Below are 12,210 nucleotides of genomic sequence, written 5' to 3'. Positions count from 1 at the left end.
GTGTTCAGGAAAATCAGAAGTCTCCAATTGTCATAAAATTCAATACATAAGACAGACATTAGTGATGAAGAAGGGACTTCTATAAGATAGACCAAGACATACTATATCCCAAACTCTAGATGAAGAACCACAGGTAAATAAGGATAGAGATACACAATTAAGGAAAAAGGCTATGATTTTGAGAGAGAGAGAGAGAGAGAGCGAGAAGGGGTATATGGGAGGGACTGGAGAGGGGAAGGGAAATTAGAAATGCTGTAATTATATTTTAATTTCAAAAAGTAAAACAATCATTAAAGGGGGAAAGCCTGGCCAGCACAGTAAATTCTAGTGATTCTCCTTCCAGCTCCTCTCCAACCCTCAATCCCCCATATTAAGAATTTATAATAATTATTAAATACCCTAAGAGTTCATTCATTTCTCTACTGATATTTATCATATTGGAAATTTAAACCAAGAAAAGTGTATCCATTTGCTTATAAAATTGTATGTTCAATGATGCTTCTTATCAGAACAATTGAATAGGTAAAGACCCTCAAGACTTCCAGCGCATTTTGTGTGCAAAATGTTTCATATGACTTTCCCAGTTTGTTCCCACAGTGGGTTGTTTTCTCCTTTATAAAAATTGTCCTTGCAGTGGTGGCTGCTGTGGGTCCATGCTGTTGACTGGCTCCATGCTAAGGCACCAGTGTCCCATCATTGTTGTTGCTTCGCCAATGGAAGAGTAAAGCAAACACTGGCATTACAAATTCATGTTGACCTTGGGGCACTGGAAGGCTCTGGAAGACCCTGTGTCCACTGCTGGTCTCTAAAGGGTTAATTACTCACGCAGAGGTTCTCCTACACAAAATGAACAACAATAACAACAAAAGACGAAGGCACAATTTTCTTCTTGAAACATTTCCTGTGTTGAGTGTAGTTGATGGCACACAGGATCAGTGTGCTTTGCTACAGTTATAACCATTTTCGAGGCTTAGTGTCAGAAACAAACTGTCTGATTAAGATTTAACTATTTCATTTGATGCTTAATAAGAGACTCGAATCTACACATTTCACACAATGACTACCTTATCCACCTGGCTGATATGTCTTGAAGATTACCTGCGATAATAGCTGTGAAGGCCACCTGCCAGTTAAAGGTGATTTCATTTATAAAAGCCAGTTTCACAGGAGGCTGATCAAGGCTTCAGTGAGACCAGTTAAAGACTGATTTTTATCAACAGAGAAATAGAGCCATACAGAGTCAGATTTTAATGGTTTAACAGGGCTGGGGGTGGGAGAGAAACGTGAGGCAAGAATAGAGGTGGTGCACGTGGGCCAGTGAGTGCTGAGAGAAGAGACTGGGAAGGACCGTATAGATGCAGAAGATAATGAGATTAAAAACTATAGAACCTGGTAATTGGGTTTTGATTGTACTCAGAGGGACACGATCACGTTTCTGTCTGGAGCACAATGCCTGTGTCTGAACAGTAAGCGTCACAGAGGGCAAAGTTGAATGGAGGGAGGGCTCGTTGCCCTTTGGCTAAGTTAAGTATAAACTGGTTGTGGGATGTGCAAGCAGAGAGCTGGGGATAAGGAGAAGGGGAGAGATAGCATTGAGAGTCTGAAGTAGACACTCAGGATGGTGGCCAGCCGGGGTGGATGTGTGGCTGGGGATTGCTGTCCCAGGAGCACCTGCAGACCGTACTGCATGCCAGTGACCACATTGTCATTTAGAAATAACCCCAGGAGGAGCTGGTGGCATAAATACTACAGAGTTTACGGGAAGTGGTCAATTGATTTTTAGGTGTGAGGATTCAATGACATTTTAAAAGTTCATTCGTCTTATTCCTGGGTAGCCGCAGTCAGAGTATCCAGGACAGAAAAAAAAAGTTACAGTTTTGGTAAAGAGGCCATCCACATGAGGAAACAAAGTAGCTCATGTAACAGCGATTCTGAGTACTCAAGCACCCCCAAAAGATAAGGCCAAAGTCAATACCAAGTTGTTTCTATCAAGGGGCAATGTCCTGCTTCTTGGCAATGAACCAAGTATTCCCACATCTCATACCGTCTATGCTCTCAGGGCTCACAGTACCTTTGGGTTGTTAATCCATGTCTCCTTAGAACCCTCCGTTGGTTCCAGGGTGCTTCACCCTTTTCTAATGTAGACAACTGAGCCATGGCCATCTCCAAGCTAGTTCCTGGGGGACAAGATGAGAGACGGGGGCTCAGTTCTTAGCACTGGGCTCAGAAGTGTGCCAATGAGTAGGGGGCGACGCCACTTCTGCCTCAGCGGCCCCAGCAGACAGCTTAACCACAGTTCCACACACCTGCCTTCTCAAATCCTGACCTGTCCCTTCTTCTGGAGACCCTTTGCCAATGGTGGCTTCTTCCTTTTGACTCACACTGGCAAAGACTTTTTTTTTTGTTGTTGTTGTTGATTATCTGCCCCCAGGTTCCTGCCCTGTTTGAGTTCCTGTCCTGATTCCCTTCGATGATGATGATGATGATGATGAGTGACATGGAAGCATAAGCCAGAGAAAGCCTTTCCTCCCCAAGCTGTTTCTGGTAATAGTTTCATCACAGCAATAGTAGCAGCCCTAACAAAGCAGATGTAAACTGTTCTCCCTGGGTTGGAACCGCAGCTGCCTGTGTGGTTTGGGGAGCTCATTGAAGGTTTAGGAGGTAGAGCCTCGCTGGGCAAAGGGGACCATCAAGGAGCGCCGCTTCTCTGTTCTCTACGTCCTGACCTGAGATGTACTGTGACCAGTCTCTTCATGCCCCTGCTGCCAGCCCTCCCCACCGTGATGGGCTGTGTGTCTGCTCCAGTTCAAGGCAGCAGAAATCCTTCCTTTCTGAAGTGGCTTCTTGTCAGGTGTTTGCTCACCGCTGGTTCCTCCTCATTTCCAGTACAGAGGAGAAAGGCTCTGCTAAGGCCTAACATGATGGTCCAGAACAGATGCCCTTTGCTTTGGCTCCCGGGACCTGCTCTTGCTCTTCCTTTGACATACAAGTCAGAACTCTGGATATGTACATGGCATCACCTCTCCCTGCTCAGCAGCAGCCTCTCTCCTACCTGCTTTCAGGTAGGCTTGTGCTTATAGAACAGAGGATTTTAGATCGCTACTGTGAGTCCTGATTCCACAGCTACATCCTTCGAGGTTTAAGGGGGACACTGCAGAGGGAGAACTGTCCTTTTGGGTAAGAGATTTACTAATGGAGCTTTCAACACTGTAGGCAAATGGACAGACAGCATGGTGGGAGCTCTGAGGTTTCAGGTCCATTGTGGCAGACTGGAGGTCACTTCTTAGAGGTTAGAAGGTTCTATACCACGTGATGGATGGGTGGTCCACAGTAAGGTGGTCTCTCACTCCAGGGAATGGGGCGGTGGATAAGTGTGTCTTGCATTTGCAGGAATGTGACCTTTAGGGTGTGTGTGTGTGTGTGTGTGTGTGTGTGTGTGTGAGTGTGAAGAGCCCATTTCGTTAATATGTATTCATCATACAGGTGTACCATAGTGGCTACCGATGGGAAGGTTCAGCTATTCCAGCTGCAGATGGGCATGATTCAAGCAGCACCTGGGATCTAACACACACACACACACACACACACACACACACACACACACACTGCACAGACTTTATTGGGAATGGTGCATCGGCTATAAAATAATTACTATGATTTTGGATTGCCGCTTTTGGTAGTAACTTGTAAAAATACACTACCCCCTCGACTTTCAGAATTTGTTAAACACGAACGAACTGGCATGACAAGTGGCAGCTTTGCCTGCTGAAGCCCACCAGCGTGCCTTTCAGAACTTGAATGCACTTGACACCAAGAGTGAAAGGCTTTTTATACACACACCAGCATCTCTTCCAATCAAGGCTTTCCCTTATCACCCACTGATGTGTGTGCTACGAGTAGCACCTGCAGCACATCCTTACAAATACATGCACTGGACAAACTGTGTGGAGGCCAGAGGCTGACGACGATGGATGGACAGCCTCCCCTGTTGCTCTTTGCAGTAAGCGCTTGTTAACTGAGCTATCTCCTTAGCATCTGCCACCTTGGGCTTTGACACAGTGCCTTTCACTGAGCCTGGAGCTCAACGCCAGTAAGCCCCTGGGACCTAGCAGTTCCTGCCCCTCCTGAAGTGCCAGAATTAGAAATGTGAGTGGCTCTAGATGGCTTTTCCCGGATGCTGGAAATCAAAGCTCATTTTGCACACCAACCTTCAGAATATACATACTTTTTGTTTTTAAATATAATAGTCTGTGTCATGAAAAGGCACTGATGCCTCAGACAGAATCGATGACGGAATATGAGCATACGCCCAGCCATTTCCGAGCTTGCTTTTTCGGGGCTTTGTGGCCACATCTGCATGTGCTCCCAGAGAGACCCTGTCAGCTAGCTAGCTGTAGACTTCACATGACCCAAGTCTGGCCTTGCTGGTAAGATGCTGATAATGCTTGCCTTAAGAAGTTGCAAATAGGCAGGGCGGTACACTGGAAGTATCTGGAACACAGCAGTCATTTCATAATCTCCCTCCAAGCCAGCCTCATAATAAAGCTGCACCTCCAAGAATGCTATTTCCAGGCTGCAGGAGCACCCTAGTCCACAGACAGACTGCTGAAATTGAAGCCTCCAGACAGTGACTCACCGGTAGGCAGCATGCTGTGTATGGATACTTCTGTGTGTCTTGATATCAAAATGGAGCTTCAGGCATTTAAAAATAAGGAGATTCGCATGACTATTCCAACCCCCAAGTTCTTTACAAGTTGCCTGCTGGTGGAGGTAATCAGGGGCCTGAGTCTTCATGAAACAGAACAGACTTTGCACTAGCTGAGCAAGTTTCTTTGGGCATTGTCTTTCTTTGCAAAATATGAGCTTTTGGGGCTCCAAAGCTATAGGTCATCTTTTAGGTATGGAAAGAAAACCTGAGTGTATTTCAAAAAAAAGAGAAATCTTCTATCATACCACACTCTATCCACTTAATCGGGTCCTAGGACGTACACGCACCCACACACACCATTGTCCTAACCATAGGCATCACTATAAAGGCCGTGGTGACCCAGGAGTAAAGAACCCCCTTACACAGAAACACAAGGCAAGACTTCAGCACCCCAGCAGCAGATGTTGAACATGCCGATGTGTGCCATATCCATCTGCTCCAGAAAGTTCCCCGTTTCCATATTCTCATCTTGCTTTTTTTTTTTTTTTTTTTTTTTTTTGGAGGTTGAACATGCCACGCCTCAGCTGCACAGGCTTTCTGCTTGGCTGGCCTCAGACAAAGTTACCATTAACTCCCAACCTGCAAGAAAATGATTCAACACAAAGGATTCCAAAATGTCCTCCTCTCCCCCTACAAGCCTACAAACAAATAGTACAGGAATGAGGTCAGAAAGGAATCCCCCCCCCGCCTACCAGGCACTGAATTCATTTACCTACCTCAGTGCCCATTCAGAGAAAGGGGTGGGACGGGGAACAAGAGCTGCTTGGAGGCCAAGTAGAGTTTGGGGGTCGCACTACATTACAAGATTTGACAGGCCTTTGCCAGCCTTCAGCTTCTTTGTATCTTTCACATAATGGAGCAACACAAACTGAGCAGCGACGATCTGTGGTGCCGCCCTAACACAGAGCACCCTCTTTGCAAATGCTAATAGTATTGCGGCATCCTGTCACCCGCTTACACAAAAAAAGGATGTTGATTTTCACATGAACCAGAACAGCCTCATTGTACACAGGTTTGTGACCAACTTGTACTATCCACGCATCAAAAGTGCAGGCAATCGTAGAGCTCACAGCTGGCGAATGGCACCGAAGGGGGGCGATACCGGTCCAGATGCCTCATACCGCACGAATAAAATTACACTCTGTGATCTTGACTCGGTGATGACCACAGTGATTAGTGTAATTAGCAAGAATGCAAATGTGTCAAGATGTTTGGAAAGGGGAATCTGGATGCATAAAAATGGGAGTGGCTTTGTGTTTATGCTGAAAGCAGCTCAACGTGTCTGAAAGACATATTCCTATGAGACCTGGCAGGAAAAGTTGACATCTCCATATTAAGGTTCGAGAAGCCTAACATATCTCAAAGCAAGAGAACTAAGGGGTATATGAGATTTCTGAAAATAAATTTAGTTGAAATTGTACGGGCTTCTGTTAACACCTTTCCTTTTAAAAGTGTTAGATTTTTAAGTAATCAAAAGACAGCCAAAAGGAGTAACTTAGGAAAACTAAATTTGGTACCGTGGAAGAGAGGGAGAGAAAGAAGAAAAAAAATCAAAGTCTTAAAAACTGAGATAAAAATAAATCTGCAATTTAAGACGTTAACTCAAAAACAATGAAGATCTGCAGAAGTAAGATGTGGACATTCACAAGGTGAAGGAAAACCACACAGCACTGGAGGCCTAGGCCTGACACACGCTCAGAAGTGGAGTCAGGTCCGCAGGTCCACAGAACAGCTCTTCTGCAGCACAGCCAGCTTCCCAGGGACGTCACTGAGCCATCTGTTTGAATGACGAGCTCAACCTGTGCTTTTCAGTGTGGTCGTGCACTAATGGGCTCCCACGGCTGTGCACACCCTCACTTTCCTCATAGCATTTTGTAGAGGAGGCTGCTGTGGAGAGTAGTGTGTAGTCAAGACTGGTTTTCTGAGCCTGACTCTGTCGAGGTCACTCACAAATGATTGCACATCTATAAAATGCAAACAGTTCTGCTGGTGATAAAGTTACAAAGTCCAAGGCATATTGGATCCTTGGCTGTGGATCTGAGTTTCTCAATGAAGCGTCACAGGGACTATGTTTTGGCAAGACACGATGCTCACCATTAGCTGCTTCAGGTGAGTTCTAGATGGAGGGCATGCTGCTCACAGCTAATTTTGCAGCGCGGAGTCCAGCTCATATACTTGACAGACCTTCCTCCTAACACACTTCTGGCACCTCCTACTCTAGTGTTGTTCAGTGAGGGGGCAGCCTCACCACTGTCCTTGGGATTCGTGATGAGGTTATTAGCATGGTGACTTCTGGCTTTTCTTATCTATAAATAATAGGGAGAAAACAGCATTCCAGGAGTCTGGCTCGCAGGTTCATTATTGTCTGTGAAGACATCTTCAGTTTACATCCATTGGACAAACATCTTCTTAACCAAAAGAGACTAGTGATCCCAGCACTTTGGGCTGGGTGTGGCTCAGTGGGGGAGTGTTCCTTTTCCGATCTCCAGCACCATGGAGAGAGGGAGTAGAAAGGGGAGAGAGGTGGAGGTGGGCTAGCGTAGGGGTGGGCACAGAAAAAGAAGAGTTCAGTGACGGAAGTAGAATACAGACTGGGCAGCAAAAAATTGGTTGGGATCAGTTGAGAGGTCATGGATTTGCAGAATTTCCTAGTGGCCGAAGCTGGCAAAGTCTGAATTCTCACTCTCAGAAACAAGAGAACAGTCATTGTCTCTAATGGACACTTTCTTTGCTGGCTTGAAATTATATAGTAATTCTGACACTGATGACCTTAAGGGCAAGAGTGGCCATCAATAGACTTTTTGCAAAAGACACTATGCTATTTTTCCCGAGCTGATGTACCAGATTACAGCACGTGAAAGCCAGGGCACACCACCTGGAGGAAGGTGAGTAGTTAGATAGTACTGTAGGATGATGGAGTTAACCATTCCTTTCAAAGTCCTTCACAAAACCTTGAAGGCCTCATGAGCATTTGGTAAGTGCTAGAGGATAGAATCATGACTTGGGGCTGCTGCCGTCTGTCTCGGCGCATGCAGGAGCGAGCAGCAGACAGACCCGTTCTTCCCCAGGAGCAGCGAGCAGCAGACCTGTCCCTGGGAGGCTGCTGCCAGCAATGCTACACAGTGACTGGGTCTTCAGTGGGGTCAGTGGGCTCCCTTCCCAAATTTTCAATCCCAATTACTTGCACAGGAATCAGCTTACATGTTTTAGTTCATACTAATAATAGCAGCAACAATTCTTTACCACAGAGGTCCAGAAGCACTGATTTTAACGTACTGAAGAGTAGTTACTGCCTTGTCAGTAACTGGATTTCAAAAAGGATCCAGTACTGGTTTTACAGAACATTAATGACTCACCACCGTCTTCTCAGGAGGAATCACACACACGTTCGCCACTCCTTTTATTTTTTTGAGACAGCCTGCCGTGTAGCCAGATTGGCTTTGGGTTCTTTTGAGACAGGTCTCTCTACATAGCCCTGGCTGTCCTGGAACTCATTATGTAGACCAGGCTGGTCTTGAACCCACAGATATCTACTTGTCTCTGCCTCCTGAGTGTTAGGATTACAGCAGGTACTACCACACCTGGTCACATTTTCAATTTTTTTAACTCAATTCTGCCATTTTAAGACAGCAATTTAATCTAATGATTTTTGAGGAAGGTTTTTCTTACTTGTAATTTTATCAACTGTATTCTTCAGGCTAAAGATCATCTGATTCAACAGTCTTCACAATTTACTTTTATGGCTCTAACAAGTTTGCGGTTCTTCTCTTAACCTTCCAGTTTTCTGCAAATGCCTACTTAGTATATAATTAGTGTAGAACCTGTGATCAACATAGTTATCACAAGCTGGATATGCGATTGTTTTAAAATAAAAACGCAGTTGTGTTACTAGCACAATGTAACTATATTGATTCCTGAATTTGACATGCTGAATGAAAACAAATTGCTCTAGTGAATCTTTAGTAACTAAATTCTTCACTTTTTGGACAAAGATTTGGAAGTTGAATCACAGAAAGGATGAAAGCTTGAACTAAAACAAAGGATGTCACACCCGATGACCATTCACCGTCTTTCTGCAGCTACTCTGGGTACTTCAGACAACAGCACCTTCTCCTGGTGCTGACTTCCGCCAAGCACATGAAGGCTGCTGGAGCACTGCCACGCTCACACAGCTCACCACCGGTGAGTTCCTTTAGAAGCGGCACTTAGGAGCAAAGTGTGGCAGCAATAAAAAGTGAGAATGGGAGGTTTTACTCAGCAGGGATAGAAGCTATCTTTACAGTTCCCACCAGGCCTGTGAGTTAACATCCCTTAGCAAGTGTCGTGTGGGACTGAATGTGTCAGCATCGCTCATGGAAACAATGGTCGTGGCAGCACACTGTAACTAGAGGACTGTCTTCCTCTTTATATTTCACGGAAGAAAATACCGAAGTGTTTTGACAAATATCAAAACAGGAAAAGAAAGCATCAGTGCAACACGGATTGCAACTGTGAAATGAAGGGTGGGTGAAATGCAAGCCTTCTGAGAAAAGCCACTTTGAAGCGTATCAGACCACTGAATTGGCTATATTATGGGGCTAAATTGTGACTCCAGGTACAACAGCTCTCTCCCTCATTAAAAGAAAGAGGACGTAAAAGATGCTCTCCAATAATGAATTATAATGTCACATCAGTATGTTTTAATTACCGAGCTACACAAATGACCTTAGGTCACGAGCAGGCAAATGTAAGTCGCAGTAACATTTACATCTGAGTGTAAGGTTTAAAAATAATACAAAGTCCATTCACGGTGCACAGTGAAGACATGGTTAAATAGTCAGCTATCAAACAGTCACGATCATTTAGAAGATAAGCATATTTTCAAGCACATTTCCATTTGCTACAGTATATGACAATCTACCATACACCAGCAGAGAGGATGGAGAAAACGGCAACACTGTAATCTCATTTATTGGAAAGAAAAAAAAATCCCACATTTCTTTAATCAGATAAATACATCTGAAATAAATAAATAGAAAATTAACTAGTTGAGAAAGTTGCCTGTTAAGCCCACACTCTTAATTTTATTATTTTTGTTTTTGAGATAGAGCCTCCCTGAATAGCTCTGGGTTGCCTTGAACTCATGATCATCCTGCTTCTGCCACCAGAGTCCTACAAGTGACAGTCCTACAGTTGGGAAGTCCTACTTGCCGTGCCCCTGTGCGCTTTCACACAGTTCGTCTCCATTTGGTCACTGAGCAACCCGAGGGAGTCCTCTGAATATAGGCTGGGAAACGGGTTGACACAGGAAAAGAAAGACTAAGGGTAATATGGTCCAGACTGCTCCACCTCTACCTGCAGCTTGTCTGGTGTGCAGCTGAAGCAGCAAGCTTGCTTCCTATGGTTCATGCTGTACACAGACTGGGGATTCATAATTGACCAAGTCATTTTGCTTGTGATCTATGTTAAATCCCTTAGTTCTCCAAATAGAATTTCATCTACTCTATTCCTTGCAAAGTTGGACACGAAACCACATGGTTTCTTGTCCAGTTCTTTAGCTCTGTATATCAAGCCCCTGAACTGCAGACCTGACACTCAGGGTCTACTGCTGGGACTGAACTTTAGTTCCTTCCATAGCTTCTGCATTTAATAAATATCTAGCTTTCAAGGGGGGGGGTGCATAGTAAGCACAGACCAGGTTAAAAATAGCCCATGGGGATTTGAAGAATGACAGTGATTTTTTGATAATCTACTTTTAAGTTGAAGTTACAAATATCAAAGAAATAAAAGTTCCTTTCCACTTAAAAAAAACAAAAAAACAAACAACTATACAATGGGATATGATGCTTAACATCTGGCTTTTGCTTGGAAGAAATCTGCAGCTTTCTCCTGCTGGCCTCAGCCAGGGTCTCCACCCACAGTAGGGCTAGCAGGGCTTACACCAATAGTTCTCAACCTTCCTAATGCTGAGATCCTCAGGTTGTGGTGGCCATCAACCATAAATTTATTTCACTGTTATGTAACTATAATTTTGCTAATGTTCTGTACTGTATCACAAATATCTGATATGCAGGATATCTGGTATGTGACTCCTAAAGGGTGACAACGACAAGTTGAGAACCCCTGGCTTAGGGGAGCATCTCCTAATGAGTGTGGATCAGCTGAGGGCTCTACAGAGCTCTGGTCAGCTCTGTCCTACACCTGAGCACTCATACCTTAGGGAACGATGGGGGCTACTCTTAGCAGAGAACTGTACCTAAGTTTCTTATATGATAATTTAAATAAAGTACTTACTGAATTCACAGTTTCTGAAATAGTTTCCCTTCTATACTGTCAGATTTTGAGGGATTTAGAACCAAAAAACAGTTCCAAGAAAACTGGTTATAAAATTAACTGTGAAATGAAAACTGCAACACTGGGCATGTTTATCACCAGCACAATAAGGCCTTAATAAAAAAAGGTAGCAAGTGAAAAAGACATGTTTAGTATGGAGTATTTGTTTGCTTTAAAGTCTTTTAGCCAATACACTTTATAAAACACATGAAAATACTGTGAAGTAAGTAACTGCAGCAACTGAACTGCAATGAATTAAACAGAATTTTCTGCTTTAATTGGGGGTGGGCCAACTTTCTCCCACTTGTTAGAATTATTTTTTATTTAAAACAGTGTGTGAGGGCTGAGGTATTGCCTTTCCCTGATGCCTAGTCCAAATGTTTGACAGCACTCTAAATGAATTCATCAACTGGTTCCCTTTAATCTCCTCCATCTTGTGTCATAACTCAATGGCTAGACCTAGAGCACACAATATCCAAAATGAATTAATTGCAAACAGATACAGAGTGTAAAAGCAGCAGCCAACTATACACTGCTGCTATTGGCTTCCGAGGCAAATTTCTGAGCTGGCAATGGAGGGTTGATGTTTCTTTCACTGACTATCCACTGAACTGCCCAACACAAATTAACCTGTCTTTAGTGTTCTTTTATAAACCAGCTTTCTTTCATGTGGTGAACATAAACTGAATTATCACAGCCAAACAGTTCCTGGGTACAGAACACTGCAGACAGATGGCGGCTTAGCTGGTAACCGCCATCATATATACAATTGATGCCTTTTAAAAAATTATCAGAAGTTTTATTCCAAAGCAACTACCATTAAATGTCTGATAACATCCATAATGAATCACATTGGTGGCACCACAAATAAGACTCGAGAGAGCAACTTCCTCATCTTTGAGGACTAAGCCTAACGGCCATACCAATTATTTTTCCCAAATTGTCAGCTCAGTACAAGCACACAGAGTATGAATGCCATTTTCACTGTTCTTCTGCTCAGAAGGCAGCGGGGGTTGAAGTGCCTGTAACACACAGAAGTTGTTTTTACCCTATGACTTTATTTTTCACTGAAAAAGGCAGAACAGGAGAAGAGGAGGCAGGATAAGAAACTCTGACGTTTTCATTCTTCCAATGTATGCAGAGGTGATTACATTATGAGCAGGATTCTGTAGGAACAAATCCATTTGATA

At 43.9% G+C, this 12,210-nt stretch overlaps 1 protein-coding gene across 6 annotated transcripts in view; it reads right to left on the bottom strand.

Moving 5' to 3' along the window:
* Nucleotides 1–9,364: 9,364 nt before the first annotated feature.
* The window catches only part of Opa1 (OPA1 mitochondrial dynamin like GTPase), a 73,778-nt gene continuing 70,932 nt past the window's right edge, over nt 9,365–12,210 (bottom strand). For all 6 annotated transcript variants that reach the window (XM_055624862.1, XM_055624861.1, XM_055624864.1 and 3 more), the window contains one exon: nt 9,365–12,186. The gene's annotated coding sequence lies outside the window, so the exon portion shown is untranslated. The remainder of the gene's footprint in view (nt 12,187–12,210) is intronic.

This window comes from Psammomys obesus, unplaced genomic scaffold (assembly GCF_907164565.1).
Source record: "Psammomys obesus unplaced genomic scaffold, mPsaObe1.curated_primary_1811, whole genome shotgun sequence".
Classification (NCBI taxonomy): domain Eukaryota; kingdom Metazoa; phylum Chordata; class Mammalia; order Rodentia; family Muridae; genus Psammomys; species Psammomys obesus.
This window is presented reverse-complemented; position numbering and strand designations above follow the sequence as displayed.